We start from the raw sequence: 22,736 nt of genomic DNA, 5'->3' as shown, positions 1-22,736 counted from the left end.
CTGTAAATTGTTCTATGGTTATTATGGTTCTATTGGGTAACCTTGTGTTCTCTATACAATGTGTACTTGTTCTATAAAACTCAATAAAAATATTGAAAGAGAGAATATTTATATCTGTATACTGGTCATCTCTTCCATGATATAGCTTTGGAATCATGTAAATTTATAAAATAAAAAATAAAAAAAAATAATATTATATATATATATATATATATATATATACATTTTTTAATTTACATATACAGCATGGTAACATGCCATTTTGGCCCATGAGTCCATGCTGTCCAATTTTCACCCAGTTAACCTAATTTTGAAAGGTGGGAGGAAACCAAGGCTCCAAGAGAAAACTCACACAGACATGGGGTGAACAACCTCCTTACAGACAGCGCAGAATTCAAATCCCGGTCTCGATTGCTGGGGCTGTAAAGCTATTGCACTAGCCGCCCTTGCGTTGAGCATCTCTGGTGAAAGCTTATCTAAGCAGCAGCAGACTATTCTCCAGCTAGTGTGTACAAAGATGATTTTACCAGCACAACTGGAAAAATATTTAAACATTGCATTCGTTACATCACTATAAAAGGCAAATGGATATTTCCACCAGGCATTTATAATATAAATGATTTCCATTCTGTGTGATGGGAATCAGAAAAGAACATAACAAACATTATTTTACTCCATTTTATGTGAAATATTTTTTTGTGATTATTTTTATTTTTTGTGAACTTTCTTCAAGAAAATTTGTAAGGATGCATTTATTGCTCATCTATCTCTCTTTGAGAAGGTGAGCTACCTCATTGACCTATGCAAACTTTCTGTTGTAGGTTCTCATTTAATTCACTTCAGGAAGGACTTCCAGGATTCCTTCCAATTACAATGGAATGATGATATATTTGTAAGTCAGCTTGCTGTGTGACAAAGGGGAAACAGGAAGTAAAGGTACTCAGTTGTCTGCGGCCCTTGTCCTTAGTGATTGAGGCCACTCTTTTTGAGGCTGTAGAAGAAATTGAGGCCTGGACACCCACATTTCTTTCTTCATAAAGTATTTGACTTCAAAACCTTGGGAAGACAGATCAGCGGGATTGTTAATTGCATTAGCATATCTCCACTGTATTGGACGTGAGACTTTAATAATTTCAGCGATTCTGTTACCCACAAAAGTTTGAAACCTTGTGGTTTTATTGTTGATATATTTGAGCACAGAGGTGCTAAAAGTCTAAAATATAGAGTCTGTTAGATTAATCTGCAACTGTCTTTTCAACATTGTGTCCATTTTGCTCACCATGGTAGTTGCCATCAACTCTGTTTGAGGGATATGGGCTGGATTTAATGGAGCCACTCTGGCCTTTCCCACTGCAAATCCGCAAAGTTACCTATTACTGCATGATAACAAGGATCATGTACAAACAGTTCAGCAACCGACTTTACATGCATCAGCAAATTGATGCAATTGAGCCGATGTTACAGTTCCAAAATGTGTGGGTTTGAAGCATCTGTCAATCTTGAAGTCTTCCAGCTTATGAAGATTCTGAATCCAACATGTCTTGTACAATGAATTCTGATATTTCATCATCCCAACCAATCTTTTTTCTGGCACAAATCTTGCAAGATTTTTTTTGGCAGTCAGGACAACTGGTGCCTCTATTCCTGGAGGATCACATATTGAACTGATTTGATAGAATCCCTCTTCTTGTGAGAGGTCAGTCCTTCAAAATAATTTTGAACTTAAAAATGTCACACTGAATACACCATTGTACATGTAACATGCTCTCCACAGGAAGATTATCATGGTTTAAGTCCAAATTCTTCATTTCGTTTGCCCTCCCTCTTTCAGGTATGGCAGCCAATACCTGGCATCTATACTTCACCATTTGGTAAGTAGAAAGGCTCCTTTGAAACAGATCACTCTCAACTCATGATAAAGAACCGTTGCTTCTTTTACTGTAGCTTCAGAAATTAGACACTTATCCACATACAAGTTATTCCTAATGGAGATTATAGCTTGAGAACTAAACTGTTCCACATTTTCCTTAGAATGTTTTTTTTCAGGGCAAAATTCACACAACTTGGTGATGAAGTCACTCCAAATAGATGCCCTGCCATTCTGTATTCTACAACGTTCTGACCATAGTCTCCATCAGACCACCAGAGGAACTGTAACAAGTCATGGGCTTCATTCGATACCTTCACCTGAGGTACATTGCTTCAATGTCTGCAGTAATGATGACAGGTTCTTTACAGAATCTAGTTAAGACTACTATCAATGTGCTGGTCAAATCAGAACCCTGTAAGAGTTGAGAATTCAGTGAAACTCCCCAAAATGTTGCTCCACAATCAAACACCACACAGAATTTTTTTTGGCAGATGCAAAACCCCATGATAAGTACCATTTTTTGCCATCATTATATTCCAAGATATTATATGGTACTTTCTCTGCAAAACCTTTAAATATCATGCCAGACACACAGTTGGTATAGTCTGAATGAAAGGAAGAATCTTTGTTGAATCTTCTCTACAAATTCAGTGTATGTTGTTCAATAATGCTTCTATTATCAGGCATGCTTATTTCCCTTTTCTCTAAAGGTAATTCAATACAATAATGATCATTAACTAGCTTGGCAGTTTTTGTCACCGATTCCTAGAACTGCTGATCATCCTTTGAAGGTTCTTGGTCATCCCTGAGGCTCTCAATTCTTAAATTGCTACTCTCAAAGTCTATTAAGCTTAACAATCCATATCCTGTTGACCCTTATAGCCAACTGGCTTTGAACCTCTTGTCTTCCTCCTAATGGTTCATTAATTATCCCACCAAGCATAAGTATAAGGTCTGTCTCCCATACTCTTTTTCTTAAAATATTCCATATATGCAGTAACTACAATTATTATAAATATACATATATATGTATAAAAAACAAACTGATTATATACATGATGGTTTCCATCCCACCCCAAAACCCCTCCCTCCCTCCCAACCTCCCATGAAGCAAAAAAAATATACAAATCGAAAAAAGTTTTTAAAAAAGGTATAAAATGATAAGAAGAAAGAGAAAGTAAGAAAGAATCTTTGGATTGAAGAGAAGGATGTCATGCAGTACAATTCATCAGAGGAGAATTCTGCAGGGCTAGAGGGATGAAAGGGATATCCCTACAAATTTAATCCCATTATTTGAGTGTATTGGTACCAGATTTGTAAAAACATAATTTATTTCTCAAATTATAAGTATTTTTTTTCCAAAGAAATACAACTTTGAATTTCAGCATGCCACCTTGGCATAGTTAAAGATATATAGAATTTCAAGTAATTGTAATACATTTTCTTGCTACTGCTAATGCTAATTTAACAAATTTCAATTGATAAATTGATAGCTTCAATTTATGATTTGTATCTTCAATATTTCCTAATAAAAATAAATCAGGAGTTAATGGAAAAACAGCTCCTTCAACTTGTTCCAAAAAATTACCTATAGTCATCCAAAAAGGTCTCACAATGGGACAAGACCATGTTGAATGTATAAAAGATCCTACATCTTCACGACATCTAAAACATTGATCTGATAAATCTGATTTCAATCTATTCAGTTTCTGTGGCATAAGATATAAGTGATGTAAAAATTGTATTGAACTAATCTATATCTTACATTGATAGTATTAGTCATGTAATCCCTACATAAATTTTCCCACTTTTATTGGTTTATTGTAATATTCAAATCCGTTTCCCATCTCTGCCTAGATCGATATAAATCCTAATTTAGGAGTCCCTGCTTGCAATAATGAATATATAAAAAATAATTTTTACAATCCCTCTCTTAATAAGTTCTACCTCAGTACAGGTAGACAGAAACATTATTGGTCCCAATTTACCTCTCAAATATGCTCTTAACTGAAAGTAACAGAAAATGACATTGATTGACCTCTTTCATAACAATCTTCACATTAACAATCCCTTTATGGTACCATAATCTCCCATGCTCCTTAAATTATCTAGCGGTTTCAGAACTTTTGGTAAATCTGAACCAATTAGGAACTCAATCTCAGAGTTGATTTTGCGTAAACAAACATTTTTCAAAGGTGTCCATGCTTCAATGTCGTTTTGATGTGGGATGTTTCCTTTCAGCACAGGTGTAGCTTTCTGAGTGTATACATCTGAGAGTATGCAAAAATTATTTCTATCCAGAACCTATAGTTCTCAATAGAATTTTTGACCTTCTTCCTTGAAGATTAAGCTTATTCATTAGCCTCACGGTGCAAAATGACGCAGTGCTTCCTGGGTCAAGAAATGCATCAGTACTGTTCCTAATTTCTTTTTTTTTTAAATATGATTTTAATTGGTGAAATGCAAAAATTGTATTTTTTCTATATTATATTTATCTTTTAATTGCTCAAAAGTTAAAAAGAATGATCCTAAGAAACAATCTTTTATCCTCTGTATATCTTTACTATGCCAACTATCAAATATAGAGTAATATAAAAGTAAAAGGTAGAAGGTTATTTTGTCAATTTGAAGGTATAATTACAGATACATTTATGGTTAAGAAATTTATAACTAATATGTATTTAAAATTACAAGGAACTACAAGAAAATAAATTTATACAAATATATATTGCGATAGGAGAGAGATACAAATTCAAGAGGAAATATGGTCAAAACTCTGTCAAGAGAGTGTTACGAATACAATTAATGCTAGATATCAAATGGTTCAATATAATTTTCTTCATCGATTATATTATACTCCACATAAATTAAATGGACAATTCTAATTATTCGGGTAAATGTTTCCGATGGACCAAGGAAATAGGGACTTTTTTTACATTCAGTATGGTCCTGTGAAAAAGTGGAAAAGTTTTAGAATGATTTGAGTGTATTATTAGGGAAAATTATTATGATAAAGATACAAAAAGATCCAAGAATATTTTTACTTGGGTATATATATATATATATATATATATAAATATATATATTAAAAAGGTATAAAACTAAAATTGGAAAAATATCAAGAAAAAAATTTAAGTATATCAATACAAACTGCAAAAAAATGTATAGCGGTAACAAGGAGAATGGAAAATGTGGTATTATTAGGCAGATTACATATTGAAAAGCAAAATTATATACTTTTAGAAAAAAAATTACATATAGTCTAAGAAATCGAGTTGAAAATTTTTATAAAATTTGGAAGCCATATATGGATTTTATGAATAAAATTCCATTCACCTTCTCCACTTCACCCACTCCTCCCAATTAGAAGCTATAAAAATAATTAATGAAGAGTATATATGCTCACTTTTCCAAATTATGCTCATTTTTACAGAACAAACATTTCTTCACAATAGACAAACTTTCTTTTTCCTTAAATTGTTTATCTGCTACTGCCAGGTAGGTGGTAAATGTACATTTTTTTAAAATTTGGTTGGCAGTCAGATTTGAACCTCCCAACTATTTACTTCATTTTTGAGTGACTTTGATATTTCCATACACATTAGATCTGTGACAACGTTCACATGCTCTTCAATGAAATCTACCAAATCCTTAAAAGTAGCCATTTTATCGCATCTTTTCTGGTATTCAACAACTGAACTTCTCCATAGTTCTCTCGTCTGGTAGGGTAATTCATTTAAAATGATTAGCATGTTAATAGATATGCTAAGCTCTTGAAGTTGGCAAAGCTCTGTCATGACGTTACAACATCCTCTTAGAAAGAAGGCGTAAGCTTGTAAAGCCTTTGTGTCATCCAGTTTTATTGATGACCATTAAAGAGCCTTCTCTACATAAGCTGTATCAATTTTATACTTATTTCCAAAATTCTTCTTTAGTAAAAACTTAGCCTTTTTGAAGTGCGATCAATGACCACTCACAGTCATGAAGGGCCAAAGGCTTTATTGATCTAAAGATCCAAGCATTCCTCAGCATGCTGCTGGCTCAAGTCCAAGGGCAGGTATGAGGGAGGAGACTAGGGCTCTCAGTCTTTATTAGGGGTCTTAGAGGGAGGTGCTACCAATTCAGCAGGCAGGCCAACCTGCTCAGATCAGTGGGGAATGTGCCTGTAATACCATGTTCCACCACATTCACCCCTCCTTTCTAGATAAAATCCGGAGAGGTGATGCAGGGAACTCTATATTCCATGAGTTGCGCAGTAATGTTCACAGCTTTAGTCTCTCCGGTGGCTTTACCTGTCATTGGGACCTCCGCAGTCCTGCTGGCTGTGTTTCTTTCTCCAGCGCCCTGATGGCTCGGTCATTGGGCTGGCTGTTGGGAGGCTGGACCAGCGTATACTGGGGGTTCTCATGCAGGAAGCTCAAGACCAAGTGCAGGTATGAGGGAGGGGACTAGGGCTCTCAGCCTTTATTAGAGGTCTTAGGGGAAGGGGCTACCCATTCAACAGGCAGGCCAACCTGCCCAGCTCAAGGGGGGGGGGGGGATGTTCCCACAATACCATGTTCCATCACAAACTCTTTAGAAGTTTTTATGGAAGTCCACTCGTGAACTGTTCCAAATAACCTAACTTGGCTTGTTCAGGTCCATACACGTCTCATAACTGTAACACTGGCTGTTCTTTGATAGTAAATATTTTCTTTTTCCATTGTCCTTCCTCAAAATGTGACTCCATAATGTTAGACACTGTAGATAATTTACTTTGAGCACCAGATTCCTCTGAGCCTTTTACCACCCTCGACTTGTAGTGATTAACAGCTATATTTTTTCCAGGTTGCAATTGCTCCTTTTTGCCTCCTTAGTTGCTCCTCTTTCTTTCTTGGCTGCTCCTCCTGCTCTTCCTCTAGTTCTTCTAAGGCATATTTATGCTTAAGCTATTCTTGCTCTGCTTCAAGAACAGCCCAAACCTTTACATGTGTAGATGCAATACTTGAAGCGCTGGAGCTCTTAACTCCTTTTGCTTCTCCTGCTACCAGTATTTGACTCACCATCACCCCGTCATATAGCATCCTCTATTTTAGAGGTTGTCTTAATATCTGACTTTGTCTCCACTCTGGATTGTCCATCCTCCTCACCACCATCTTGTCTCACATCTTCAGCCATGTATCTGATCTAAGTTTCTATTGTTTTATTTTGCAGTACTTCTGTAGGGTTCGTATTCCCAGCAGCTGTAACCTTCTGCTTTTGAATTACCTCCTTCAGTCTCACAAAGAGAAGAACTTTGGCTCCACTTGTATCTAAATGCTAACGTTGCCATTCTTCTCTAAGTTCCATGACCTTCATCTTCTCGACATGTAGCTCCTCAGGGGCAGCAGCTTCAGCAGCGGCTGCCATATTATCTATTCAGCCGACCGTCACATTCAGACAGCAAACTTGCACAACAATAACTCCAAAACAATCCTCAAAGGACAAAGAGCAGTTTTTCCAAACTGTTGTAACTTGAAATAAACACATCCAAGGAACAAGGCTTACTACTTCTTCAATTGGCTTTCCTGAAGCTGTTGATGATCATGCCTTTGAGTTCAAAATGCTTGAAACAGAGCCTAATCAATCCAGTCTGAATTCCAAATCCAATTTCCAACTTTCTATTGTCTAAAATTCCATTTTTAATTGACTAAAAATTGTAGCAACTATTTTCCTTTATAATTGCTTGGAAGATATCAGAATGTTGTTGTTGTCTATGACTTGTTCAAATGAATCAGCACTAAAGTTGAGTTGAGTTTTCCAAAGTTTACAAAACATTGTTCATATTATTAACAATTGTTACAAGCTGTTAAACATTGTTCGATAGTTCTATAATTTTGTTAGACAATCAATAAAAATTGTCAGAATATTCTAATTCCTTACTACTTCATAGAACAAAGGAATTAAACAAACATATGTAATCTTACTAACAAGCCATAAGACCTTGGCTCGAAGATGTTGCTAGGACACATTCAAAAATACGTAAACATCTTGAAAGCCAGAAACAGAATTGCTTGCAAATTTGCAATGCATTTTAACTCTAACAGGGAAATTTGTGGCTTTTTTACTCTACACCTTCTGTGAAAAATGCACTGACATGGAATGGGGGAATAATTGCAGTCCTGGCTTTTTTTCCAGCAACAAAGGTAGTAACAGAGCCCAAATGTAATCTGCATAAATGGGGTGATCTGGCATCTGAAACCATGATTGGAAAGGATGTGTTTGTGTACCATATTTTTTTGTTAGTGTATTTACCGGTAAGCATTTAAAACTTGGGCAAAACATGGAAGTAGGACAACAGGAAAAATCGTTTTAATGATAATACCACTGTCCCACTCTCTCCTCGTAGCCCACTGCCTGCTCTCTGTTACTGTGGGCCACTCATGAAGAGGGGTGAGGGCAATCACAAAGTGTGGCTGTGTCGAGCACCGACCCGACAAGGTATCATTCCCATCACTGATTTGACACTAGATCTTCCAGACTGAGCTGCAATTATATAGCAAAAGTAAAAAGCAGAGTCAATCTGGCTGACAGCGAGTAGGTCACCAGGGAATACCTGAATGGCAGGCACTTGGGGTTTAGCCCATCTCAGATCCTTATGCATGCTCCCATAAATGCAGAAGTGTGAAATGATATGATGATAAAATGAGCGAGTGTGAAATAGTGATGCATTCTTTACTAGACTCACCATTTTGTTAAGTTGGTGAAGCACTGATATGCTGCTGGGAGGAGAATGAGTGATGATTTAATTCATAAGTACATAATACACGGTTTTGGCACGACAGATGTGGGGTGGCTGTTGGTCTTTCAAAATGGGGTTTGATCATTCATGAATAAGTTAAGTATTTATCACAGGGTATTGAATCTGGAACTCTACAGAAGAAGGGTATGAATGCTCAGTTTCTGAATCTATTCAAGATGGTCACTGACAAACCTTTAGATATTAAGGGAGAGGAGATCAGAGTTAGGGAGTGGCATTGTGACACAAGACCAGCCCCATCACTGATCCCACCACCCTGCTTTTCAGCTGTCGAAATGTGGATCTAGTCACCTTGTGCTGTGAGCAAGCTGGTCTGTGGGTTTGTCCTCAGTTTTAACAATCTGAAGACCCCACCATTATCTTTCGTTATCTGTCACCAGTCCCCAACGGTAGATAGCTTTGATTAGTAAGGGATTACTTAATGTGGTATGTGACTGGAAAGAAAAAGATTGAAAACCACTGTTTTAATTGTACCTAATTGACTTGTTAAGTGTACTGTTTCGTAACTCCAAAGGAAATGGGCCAATGACAATTTTTCTCAAGCAAAATATTTCAGTAACTATTGGGTCTAAAGCAATGGTTTTCAACCTTTTTTTTCCACTCACATACCACTTTAAGTAATCCCTTACTAATCACAGAGCACCTATGGTATAGGGATTACTTAAGGTGGTATGTGAGTGGAAAGAAAAGTTTGAAAAACACTGCTATAAATCAAAACTTGCAGTAGATTTTCCCACGCTTTTCTATAAATTGTGCACGTATTTTCCTACGCTATTTTATAAATTGTCTGCATGTTTTATTCAATTGTGCACATATTTTCCCATGCTGCTTTATAAATTATTCACGTGTGTTTTATTCCCGCTACAATTTTCCTACGCTCTTCTATTAATTGCTGTGTGTTAATAAAAGTAATGTTTGATTTCAAACCCTTGTGTCCAGACTCATCTCTCTTGAACCTGACACTCTTTCAACACAACAATGACCAGTGTGAGGACTGATAGCGGGCTGCCAGGAGAGTCATTTTTTGCAAAAAAAAGTGGGTTTAACATGCCGTCAAATATAGTACGTTACACGTGACACTCTTCTTTGCTTCTTTGGCTTGGCTTCGCGGACGAAGATTTATGGAGGGGGTAAAAAGTCCACGTCAGCTGCAGGCTCGTTTGTGGCTGACCAGTCCGATGCGGGACAGGCAGACACGATTGCAGCGGTTGCAAGGGAAAATTGGTTGGTTGGGGTTGGGTGTTGGGTTTTTCCTCCTTTGCCTTTTGTCAGTGAGGTGGGCTCTGCGGTCTTCTTCAAAGGAGGCTGCTGCCCGCCAAACTGTGAGGTGCCAAGATGCACGGTTTGAGGCGTTATCAGCCCACTGGCGGTGGTCAATGTGGCAGGCACCAAGAGATTTCTTTAGACAGTCCTTGTACCTTTTCTTTGGTGCACCTCTGTCACGGTGGCCAGTGGAGAGCTCGCCATATAATACGATCTTGGGAAGGCGATGGTCCTCCATTCTGGAGACGTGACCCATCCAGCGCAGCTGGATCTTCAGCAGCGTGGACTCGATGCTGTCGACCTCTGCCATCTCGAGTACCTCGACGTTAGGGGTGTGAGCGCTCCAATGGATGTTGAGGATGGAGCGGAGACAACGCTGGTGGAAGCGTTCTAGGAGCCGTAGGTGGTGCCGGTAGAGGACCCATGATTCGGAGCCGAACAGGAGTGTGGGTATGACAACGGCTCTGTATACGCTTATCTTTGTGAGGTTTTTCAGTTGGTTGTTTTTCCAGACTCTTTTGTGTAGTCTTCCAAAGGCGCTAATCTAGACATGTGTTAAATGTCCTGCCGCTTGCTTCTGGAATTCTGGCTTGCTGTGTAAAATGGCAGACTGACCTGGCATTTTGTCGGCTTTGTTTGGTTCAATGTAAATGGCCAAAATCGGCTTAATGCTGGGTTTCCTTTTTGGCAATTCTGCAGCATTTTTGTGTAAAATGCATAAATGTTTCAGATGGTAAAACCAGGTAATCATTAGCTGCAAACGATGTTATCTGATCAATGTGTGAATGGGGACAGACAGAAACCCCTTTCATGCCAGGCCTCACCTGGAGGCCAGCTATAAATACGGAGGGGAAATGTAAACTTACCTTTCATGGAGCAGCCTAAATGCATGTTGAGTGGAGCCTCATAGTGCCCTCTGGAGCTAATGGAGGTGGGGTGACTGGTGCCCTAGCACCACCCATCATAAATACACAGCAGAGCAATGGCTGTCTTCCCTATTCATAATCCTCCCCGCAGCTGGAACCATTCTGTGTTTCCTAGAACTGTTTCAGCTGTGGGGGGGCCCCAAAGGCTATAACAGCCCATTGAGGTGCTGGAGGGGCCAGCGGGGCTGTCACAGCCTGCACAGGTGACCCCCCTGCCCAATTGCCCCTGCCCTGACGGTCCCCACCAGCCACCCCTGCCTTGACAGCCCCCTCCATCCGCCCCTGAGCTAACGGCTTCCGCCGGCTGTCCCTGACCTGATTGCTCCTGCCATGGAGGGAGAGGGGTAAATGGGTGGGAGAGAGAGGGAAGATGGATCACTGGCTGATGGCATCATCAGCCTGCCCATAAATAGCCACTTGCAGTGACAGTACATTCAAGTGAGGTGGCAGAGCGCTGCATTCTGCTGATTATCCTTACCCGAGAAGGATTCCAGTCAATGCCTAGGAGCCGGTCATGACGCATTCATAGAGGTAAGTCTCCCTGTGTAAGGTTGGAGAATCGCTGCCTTTACAGATGGGCTTTTCACTGCATGAAACGGCCCAGAGAGAACAGAGATGAATTAAATTAAAACAAATTAAAGCTTTAGCTAAAGTGCTGGACTTAGATTTACAGCCAATTTACTCACCGCTATTTTTGGGATCACAGTTTTGGGGTCAGACCTTTCCTCTCCCTCAGCCCAAAGGATAGAAGCCTTTTCAATGTTGATGGCAAGGAGAGCTACATTACTCAAATGGGAAGACTGCAATCCACCTACTTTACTGCAATGGGTGTCCTCCACTAGGTCAATGCTTATGTGGGATATTTGATACCACCTTTAACTGAAAAAATCCTGGCAACCTTTTATTCAACATTTTCATATGACTCAAACTAATAAACAAAATTGAACCACTTCCAGTTTGTTTTTTTCTCTCCAAGTGCCTTGCATTTACTCAGAAAGAATCTTTTTTTCTACTTACTTCGAAATTACTCTCAGAATCGATTGAGCAGTTGTTATTTTTTCCCCATCAGAGTTAGATTTTTTTTTGTTTCATACATTAACTTTTTATTTCCTTACTCAATGTAACTGTCAATAGATGGAAATGTCAAATTAATTTGAAAGTACTTGATTGTTATATGCAAGGACAATGTATATTATTTTTTCACATTTTATGTATATTATTCTTTTTTGTGGAAAATAAATAAAGATTAAAAAAATATAGAACAAAGAAAAGAAACAAATTAAAGAATATGAGGTACAAATGCAGTGCAGTAAGATGGTAACTTTACACAAAAATACTGGAGAAGCTCAGCAAGTGATGCAGAGTTCCTTATTTCACAAAAATAAAGATACATAACCAATGTTTTAGGCCTGACCCCTTCATCTAGGTATGCACAAAAAGCAGGGAGGCCCTGAATGTAATGGTGGGGAAAGGGGTAGAGCATGGTGAACGGGTAAGAAGTCATAGGTTGATATGGGTGGGAGGGCATAATGGAAAAAGCTGAGAGGTGATAGAGGGAGGGGAGAGGTCTCTGAATCGAGATGGAAGGGGTTGGAGAACTGGAGGAAAGGAGACATTGAGATGGGGAAGAGAGAGAGACATGATAGTGGCCTAAGAGAAACTTGGAGAAGTTAATGTTATCGGATGGAGAGTACCCAGCTAGTCTATTAGCTAATGCCTCACCAATTTGTAGGTAGCCTCTGTCTGGCAGTGCCTGAATTCAATGAAACACATATTGGTGCGGGAGTGTAATGCAGAATTGAAATGGTTGGCCAGTGGGAGATCCCCGTCATGCTTGTGGATAGAGTGAAAGTGCTCAGTGAAATTGTCTCCCAGCCTGTGTCCTGTCTCTCTGATATAGAGAAGACCATGATGAGAGCATTGGATACAGATGACCCACCACAGATTCACAAGTGAAGTGATGCCTCACTTAGAAGGACTGTTTGGGGCCCTGAATGGGAGGAGGAGTGAGCGCAAGTGCAGTACTTCCTGCAGTAACAAATGTAGGGAATGAAACACAAAAGTCTTCAGGCACTGTGATTGTAGTAAAAACAGACCAAAATGCTGGAGAAACTTAAGCTGATCTTTCCAACAACCATAAAAAACCAAAAATATATTGCCGATGTTTCAGGCCTGAGCCCTTCTTCAAGGAATACACATAGGTACCAAGGGGTTGATTCTTGCTAAGTGATGAGGGGATGAGTTAGTCTCAGAAGGAGCGGTCCCTGCGGGAGGCAGAGAGTGGAAGATGTGTCTGGTGGTGGGATCATGTGGTAGGCAACCGACATCTCCACATGCCCCCCCCACACTATTTTATTCAGGTGCCTGCCTGTTTTTTGCTCATACCTTGATGTAGGGCTCAGGCCTGAAACATTTCTAATACAGGTACTCCCTGACATGCGACCTATGTGACTTACATCCATCCGCACATACGACCAAAATTTAAAAAAATTAAATGAAGACTTACGCGATTATGGTGAAAATTGAGCCTATCTACGGTGGCTTCCATGTTGGCTGGTGTCTAACCTCGTGCGAGCACTAGCCTTGGTGGCGACCTTGTTGAGATATTTCACTGCATTTTAACTCCTTGTGTCGCATTTTTTCTGATTCTGTTGCTCAACGGTCAGACAAATTTTAGAGGCCAGTGGAGTCCGCAGGGTGCTGTAGCAACAGAAAGAATGAGAAAGATTCAGAGATAGAAAATAAAAAGGAAGTTGATCTTTTTTTTTCTTCAGTATCACAGGTAAGACAATTCCCTGCCAATATGTCCATTCCGAGATATGACCAGTTATCCAGAACGGAACAAGGGCGTATATCAGGGAGCATCTATATAAACAACACTACGTGACTTGCTGACTTTCTCCAGCATTTTTCTGTAAAATGCCAAACAGGTCAGGCTGTGTGTGTCCTTCACTCCCAGAAGAAGAAAATGGGGAGACAAACCCAAACTGAACCAACATCACACATTCATGTCTGATGGGGAATGGTGGGGGGGCGGGGGGGCGTGCTACCTAAAATTGAAACAAATTATCTTCACGCCTTTAAGGATCTCCAGGAGGACTTGTTCCTCTGGTTTGCATTTAGCCTCTCCCTGAAAATGAATGAGGGAGAAGCTCAATATATCTGTGCAGGAATATACTTGTGGGGGGGGAGGGGATAGGGGGGGTGGAAGTGTGGAGAAGAAGGGTTTAGAATAGTTGGCTACAGTAAGCTCAATTTCAGACACACCAACAAGAGCAGAGATGTTTGGCAAAGCAGTCACGCAATCTGTGTTAGTCTCACCAATACAGGAGACGCCATACCAGGTACGCTGAATGCAGTAGATTAGGTTGGATGACGTGTACATAAAGTTCTGCCTTACCCAAAAAGTCTGTTTGAATTTCTGGATATGTGTTGAGGGTAAGGGGAATATAGAGACCAGTTTTGCACTTGCTGTAATTGCAGCTGGTTTTAATTTCTCCTGCATTTTGCAGACATAACATACCTAAGGAATTTTCCATCTTGTCATTTTGATACCATTAATGTAGATTATATTGGAACAACTTTATCTGTAGGTGCATATAGTTCAGGAAACAAAAATCTTGCGCACTACACCTAGGTCGTTGTTTAATCTCAATCAAATCCTCACCATGTTCAAAGATATTTACTGCTTATTTTTTAATATCAAAATTAGCAAATCAAATTTGTTGAAAAATGGCTTGTGATATTGGGCAGTCCAGCCACATCATCATGGCTAAGTGTGGTTGTGAATATTTCAGCTTTCAACATCACCAAGAATGGAAATACTCCTGGGAACCTCCTCATGTTAATTATGAAATTATCCACCATTAATCACAATTAGATATGCCATGATTTCAGAACTTTGATCTAATATTTATGGGATTATTTAGCTCTATCTTTAACCATCTTTAAATGTTGTTTTTTTTTTCTCTTTGTTTGTATCCCAGTGGTATAGGCTCACCAGGTGCGCACCTAATTTTGACTTTATTCCCAGACATAGATATACGAGCAAACATTTGCTCTTGCAATGCAGGGGAAGGTCCACTCATCATAGAAAGGCAATCGATCATGATTGCAATAGCAGAGTGAGGGAAGTTAAAATGCAGAGCATTTCAAAATGGCATGAAGATTAATTATTGTAAAGAAGAACTAAACCAGAATAATATTAACAATTTAGATGGAAACATAGTTAATATAATAAGTGAATTTGCAAAAGACACCAAAAATTGTTATGTAATGGATAATGAGGAAGGATATCTAAGGTTAAAATAGGATTTTGATCAGCTGGGGAGAAGGGCAAATGAGTGTCAAATGGAATTTAAATCTGACAAGAATGAGGTGCTGCAATTTGATAAGTCAAACCAGGGTAAGACATGGACAGTAAATTCTAGTGCCCTGAAGAGTGCTGTAGAAAAGAAAGACCCACGGGTACAGAAGTACAGTTTACAATAGGTGGACTGAAGGTCAAATCTGTATATCTTTGTTAGGCTGAGACCTGTCTGCACTCACCATTCACCTATCTCTTCACCATAACATAGATGCATTTTGCAGCAGTCATTAACTTCAAATTATTTTTCATTTCTTCCAATAATCTCTGCAGTAGCTTAAGCCCTGAAATTGACTCCAGAATAACAAAGGTCCTGCAAAGCTTCAACAGTCTTTTAATGCACAACCCCTCTGACTTACCAGCTGTCAAATATTTCAAAATTCTTTGAATGTTTTTGAGCTTTACAAGCATTCCAAAATAAAACAAAACATAAAAATCATGATGAACATATTAAAAATTAATTAGTAATAACAATTCTAACACAATTAAAATTCATTGAAACAGTTAAAACCATACGAGACATGGAAATTTATCCATAACAACAAAATACATTTAAATGACAATTAATTTTTAAAAATCAAAATACCTGAAAATTAACTTCCTTTCTCCGAATTGTTTCCTCTCTATTGAAATTAATGGAGCACATGATAAAGTAATTGGTTATACCCAGAATTACATAGTTTAACTGGGTTCATTCTTGATTGATCGTCCAGCATTTGTGATTCGGTCCGCAAATGTGTGAATGAATTGGCCACACTTTCTCTTGGGAAGGTGAATTCCAAACTCTGCCATGTTCCTTCACACTGATGTTAGGCTTTCTGGCAAAGTTCTCGTTATATCAGTGGGTAGTATGGGTAGTGTAGCAGCTAGCACAATGCTGTTACAATCCCAGCATTTGGGACCGGTGTTTGAATCCTGCGATGCCTGTAAAGGGTTTGTCTGTTCTCTCTGTGTCTGTGTGGATTTTCCTTGGGGGGGGGGGGGGTTCTGGTTTCCTCCCATAATTTGAAACATACCAGGGATTGTAGGATAATTGGGTGGCATAGGTTTGTCAACCGAAATAGTCTATGTTGTATGTCTAAAAACTTTAAAAACATTTCATCTTGCAGACAAATCACCTATCCCATCTGAATCTTCAGAATGGAACACAACGGCTACTTTACCCATCAGAGAAATAACATTTGTCTTTTAACTTTGGTGTGACTTCTCTTTTGTCATCTTCACATTCAGATATTGTTTTTGTACAGTCTTCAAAATTATTATTCAAAGTATCTGATCCAGTGACTACGAGGGTTAAAGGAAGCAACATCATTCTCTGTAATGAATTAATCTCTGTTTTTCCCTACAATTCCTGGCCAGAAACAAGGAAAAATAATTAATTGTCTAGAATGTGCAAGTTGAGAGTAGCCATGATAAGAAAACTTGGTCCTTTCAGGTTACTCCGAGCTATTAACTAACCTAGCAGCCATGGTCTCAGTAAATGTCATCTCAATGTAATCTTGCACTTGAGCTCATGATTACTGACTATTGTTTATCACTGTTCTTGCTGAACTAGGAGCAGAAATGTCCAACTGACCAGGCAGCATAATTAGAGAAGAATAAAAGTAAATATTTTCAGATCAAATTTTTTTTTAGTATTGCGCACAACTGCTTAGGACGAGCCACCTCCATGTTCTGCACGAGCGCTGATAATGACTATTCAATCTTTTTAGTAATGGAATTGCCATTAGTTGATATCTTGTAAAGTATACAAGCTTTGAATTCTGGGTGCGAGACTTGCAATGCCATGTTTCTGACAATTCAATCCAACAGGTAGATGTAGCCATAAGTCCTGATTGTTAGTGATAAGTAAAAGAGTGATTTTTTTAGCACTTCTTAAGGCGCATGATGTTTAATTATACATTCCCACTAACCTTGATTATTTGTATGAAATTATTAAACTTTTTTTTCTGCACTACATCCAGTTCCTTAACACATTAATCTATGACAGCTTTGTCCTATTACTTTTTGAGAGTTTGCCTGGAAAGTCTCGAAGACCCCAATGGATAAGAGCTTCCTCATTCCATCTTCCTCTGCCAAGGCAAAAATGTGTCACATTTTTTCTGCAAAATTGTGCCCTTAAATTTTCCCAGTCTAATTTTTGCCTCAATCCTCCTCCTCTGAAATTACATTTTGCTGGACTCAGCCCTTAGCACTATTAGTCTCTACCCAAATGAATGCTGTTGTCAGGGTTGGCAAATCCTCCAATATCATGTTGGCATTTCTCTTCACTGCACTGAGTTGGGACTGGCCCATGTAGATGAGCTTGGTTAATTGGACAAGTTGGGCCAAAGGGCCCTTTTCAGTTCTGTGTAACTCTTTGACTCAAATAATCTTTTGCAAGTTATAAAACTTGGTTCCTGCAGTCTCTAATCAATCCTCTTATTTGACTAAATATATAAAATTTGCTGCAAAATTCAGCTCTTTGGCTGATTTCAAAAATTATACCACAAGATTGTTATATCGCAAAACAGTTTGAAAAATATAAATTCAGATGTCAGGTGGTTAAACCATAAGTTGTTCAACGGCATGCACTTGTGATAAATTCTGATTATCGGTCAACTGTACAGGAATATGCAAGATCAGATAAGTTTACCTCAGAAAGAAATAAATTCTGCATCTGTCAAGCAGTATTTTGGAAGCACAGCTAAACTTGACTTGGCAAGCAGTATTTCGGTAGCACAGCCAAACTTGACTTGACAAGCAGTATTTTGGTAGCACAGCCAAACTCGACTTGACAAGCAGTATTTTGGTAGCACAGCCAAACTTGACTTGACAAGCAGTATTTTGGTAGCACAGCCAAACTTGACTTGACAAGCAGTATTTTGGTAGCACAGCCAAACTTGACTTGACAAGCAGTATTTTGGTAGCACAGCCAAACTTGACTTGACAAGCAGCATTTTGGTAGCACAGCCAAACTTGACTTGACAAGCAGTATTTTGGTAGCACAGCCAAACTTGACTTGACAAGCAGTATTTTGGTAGTACAGTCAAACTTGACTTGACAAGCAGTATTTTGGTAGCACAGCCAAACTCGACTTGACAAGCAGTATTTTGGTAGCACAGCCAAACTTGACTTGACAAGCAGTATTTTGGTAGCACAGCCAAACTCGACTTGACAAGCAGTATTTTGGTAGCACAGCCAAACTCGACTTGACAAGCAGTATTTTGGTAGCACAGCCAAACTTGACTTGACAAGCAGTATTTTGGTAGCACAGCCAAACTTGACTTGACAAGCAGTATTTTGGTAGTACAGTCAAACTTGACTTGACAAGCAGTATTTTGGTAGCACAGCCAAACTTGACTTGACAAGCAGTATTTTGGTAGTACAGTCAAACTTGACTTGACAAGCAGTATTTTGGTAGCACAGCCAAACTCGACTTGACAAGCAGTATTTTGGTAGCACAGCCAAACTCGACTTGACAAGCAGTATTTTGGTAGCACAGCCAAACTCGACTTGACAAGCAGTATTTTGGTAGCACAGCCAAACTCGACTTGACAAGCAGTATTTTGGTAGCACAGTCAAACTTGACTTGACAAGCAGTATTTTGGTAGCACAGCCAAACTTGACTTGACAAGCAGTATTTTGGTAGCACAGCCAAACTCGACTTGACAAGCAGTATTTTGGTAGCACAGCCAAACTCGACTTGACAAGCAGTATTTTGGTAGCACAGCCAAACTCGACTTGACAAGCAGTATTTTGGTAGCACAGCCAAACTCGACTTGACAAGCAGTATTTTGGTAGCACAGCCAAACTTGACTTGACAAGCAGCATTTTGGTAGCACAGCCAAACTTGACTTGACAAGCAGTATTTTGGTAGCACAGCCAAACTTGACTTGACAAGCAGTATTTTGGTAGTACAGTCAAACTTGACTTGACAAGCAGTATTTTGGTAGCACAGCCAAACTCGACTTGACAAGCAGTATTTTGGTAGCACAGCCAAACTCGACTTGACAAGCAGTATTTTGGTAGCACAGCCAAACTCGACTTGACAAGCAGTATTTTGGTAGCACAGCCAAACTCGACTTGACAAGCAGTATTTCGGTAGCACAGCCAAACTTGACTTGACAAGCAGTATTTTGGTAGCACAGCCAAACTTGACTTGACAAGCAGTATTTTGGTAGTACAGTCAAACTTGACTTGACAAGCAGTATTTTGGTAGCACAGCCAAACTTGACTTGACAAGCAGTATTTTGGTAGTACAGTCAAACTTGACTTGACAAGCAGTATTTTGGTAGCACAGCCAAACTCGACTTGACAAGCAGTATTTTGGTAGCACAGCCAAACTCGACTTGACAAGCAGTATTTTGGTAGCACAGCCAAACTCGACTTGACAAGCAGTATTTTGGTAGCACAGCCAAACTCGACTTGACAAGCAGTATTTTGGTAGCACAGTCAAACTTGACTTGACAAGCAGTATTTTGGTAGCACAGCCAAACTTGACTTGACAAGCAGTATTTTGGTAGCACAGCCAAACTCGACTTGACAAGCAGTATTTTGGTAGCACAGCCAAACTCGACTTGACAAGCAGTATTTCGGTAGCACAGCCAAACTCGACTTGACAAGCAGTATTTCGGTAGCACAGCCAAACTTGACTTGACAAGCAGTATTTCGGTAGCACAGCCAAACTTGACTTGACAAGCAGTATTTTGGTAGTACAGTCAAACTTGACTTGACAAGCAGTATTTTGGTAGCACAGCCAAACTCGACTTGACAAGCAGTATTTTGGTAGCACAGCCAAACTTGACTTGACAAGCAGTATTTTGGTAGCACAGCCAAACTTGACTTGACAAGCAGTATTTTGGTAGCACAGCCAAACTTGACTTGACAAGCAGCATTTTGGTAGCACAGCCAAACTTGACTTGACAAGCAGTATTTTGGTAGCACAGCCAAACTTGACTTGACAAGCAGCATTTTGGTAGCACAGCCAAACTCGACTTGACAAGCAGTATTTTGGTAGCACAGCCAAACTCGACTTGACAAGCAGTATTTTGGTAGCACAGCCAAACTCGACTTGACAAGCAGTATTTTGGTAGCACAGCCAAACTTGACTTGACAAGCAGTATTTTGGTAGCACAGCCAAACTTGACTTGACAAGCAGTATTTTGGTAGTACAGTCAAACTTGACTTGACAAGCAGTATTTTGGTAGCACAGCCAAACTTGACTTGACAAGCAGTATTTTGGTAGCACAGCCAAACTCGACTTGACAAGCAGTATTTTGGTAGCACAGCCAAACTCGACTTGACAAGCAGTGTTTTGGTAGCACAGCCAAACTTGACTTGACAAGCAGTATTTCGGTAGCACAGCCAAACTTGACTTGACAAGCAGTATTTTGGTAGTACAGTCAAACTTGACTTGACAAGCAGTATTTTGGTAGCACAGCCAAACTCGACTTGACAAGCAGTATTTTGGTAGCACAGCCAAACTCGACTTGTCAAGCAGTATTTTGGTAGCACAGTCAAACTTGACTTGACAAGCAGTATTTTGGTAGCACAGCCAAACTTGACTTGACAAGCAGTATTTTGGTAGCACAGCCAAACTCGACTTGACAAGCAGTATTTTGGTAGCACAGCCAAACTCGACTTGACAAGCAGTATTTCGGTAGCACAGCCAAACTTGACTTGACAAGCAGTATTTCGGTAGCACAGCCAAACTTGACTTGACAAGCAGTATTTTGGTAGTACAGTCAAACTTGACTTGACAAGCAGTATTTTGGTAGCACAGCCAAACTCGACTTGACAAGCAGTATTTTGGTAGCACAGCCAAACTTGACTTGACAAGCAGCATTTTGGTAGCACAGCCAAACTTGACTTGACAAGCAGTATTTTGGTAGCACAGCCAAACTTGACTTGACAAGCAGTATTTTGGTAGTACAGTCAAACTTGACTTGACAAGCAGTATTTTGGTAGCACAGCCAAACTTGACTTGACAAGCAGTATTTTGGTAGCACAGCCAAACTCGACTTGACAAGCAGTATTTTGGTAGCACAGCCAAACTCGACTTGACAAGCAGTATTTTGGTAGCACAGCCAAACTCGACTTGACAAGCAGTATTTTGGTAGCACAGCCAAACTCGACTTGACAAGCAGTATTTCGGTAGCACAGCCAAACTTGACGTGACAAGCAGTATTTCGGTAGCACAGCCAAACTTGACTTGACAAGCAGTATTTTGGTAGTACAGTCAAACTTGACTTGACAAGCAGTATTTTGGTAGCACAGCCAAACTCGACTTGACAAGCAGTATTTTGGTAGCACAGCCAAACTTGACTTGACAAGCAGCATTTTGGTAGCACAGCCAAACTTGACTTGACAAGCAGTATTTTGGTAGCACAGCCAAACTTGACTTGACAAGCAGTATTTTGGTAGTACAGTCAAACTTGACTTGACAAGCAGTATTTTGGTAGCACAGCCAAACTTGACTTGACAAGCAGTATTTTGGTAGCACAGCCAAACTCGACTTGACAAGCAGTATTTTGGTAGCACAGCCAAACTCGACTTGACAAGCAGTATTTTGGTAGCACAGCCAAACTCGACTTGACAAGCAGTATTTTGGTAGCACAGCCAAACTTGACTTGACAAGCAGTATTTTGGTAGCACAGCCAAACTTGACTTGACAAGCAGTATTTTGGTAGTACAGTCAAACTTGACTTGACAAGCAGTATTTTGGTAGCACAGCCAAACTTGACTTGACAAGCAGTATTTTGGTAGTACAGTCAAACTTGACTTGACAAGCAGTATTTTGGTAGCACAGCCAAACTTGACTTGACAAGCAGTATTTTGGTAGCACAGCCAAACTCGACTTGACAAGCAGTATTTTGGTAGCACAGCCAAACTCGACTTGACAAGCAGTATTTTGGTAGTACAGTCAAACTTGACTTGACAAGCAGTATTTTGGTAGCACAGCCAAACTTGACTTGACAAGCAGTATTTTGGTAGTACAGTCAAACTTGACTTGACAAGCAGTATTTTGGTAGCACAGCCAAACTCGACTTGACAAGCAGTATTTCGGTAGCACAGCCAAACTCGACTTGACAAGCAGTATTTCGGTAGCACAGCCAAACTTGACTTGACAAGCAGTATTTCGGTAGCACAGCCAAACTTGACTTGACAAGCAGTATTTTGGTAGTACAGTCAAACTTGACTTGACAAGCAGTATTTTGGTAGCACAGCCAAACTCGACTTGACAAGCAGTATTTTGGTAGCACAGCCAAACTTGACTTGACAAGCAGTATTTTGGTAGCACAGCCAAACTTGACTTGACAAGCAGTATTTTGGTAGCACAGCCAAACTTGACTTGACAAGCAGCATTTTGGTAGCACAGCCAAACTTGACTTGACAAGCAGTATTTTGGTAGCACAGCCAAACTTGACTTGACAAGCAGCATTTTGGTAGCACAGCCAAACTTGACTTGACAAGCAGTATTTTGGTAGCACAGCCAAACTCGACTTGACAAGCAGTATTTTGGTAGCACAGCCAAACTCGACTTGACAAGCA

The 22,736-nt window shown here is 39.6% G+C and overlaps 1 long non-coding RNA gene across 1 annotated transcript in view; it reads right to left on the bottom strand.

Moving 5' to 3' along the window:
- The window catches only part of LOC138762007 (uncharacterized), a 146,083-nt gene that overhangs the window by 59,157 nt on the left and 64,190 nt on the right, over positions 1–22,736 (bottom strand). The window contains exon 4 of the long non-coding RNA XR_011356709.1: positions 13,344–13,537. This is a non-coding gene — a long non-coding RNA (uncharacterized lncRNA). The remainder of the gene's footprint in view (positions 1–13,343; positions 13,538–22,736) is intronic.

This window comes from Narcine bancroftii, chromosome 4 (assembly GCF_036971445.1).
Source record: "Narcine bancroftii isolate sNarBan1 chromosome 4, sNarBan1.hap1, whole genome shotgun sequence".
Taxonomy (NCBI): Eukaryota; Metazoa; Chordata; class Chondrichthyes; order Torpediniformes; family Narcinidae; genus Narcine; species Narcine bancroftii.
Note: the sequence above shows the minus strand (reverse complement) of the source record. Positions and strands in the feature narration are given on the sequence as shown.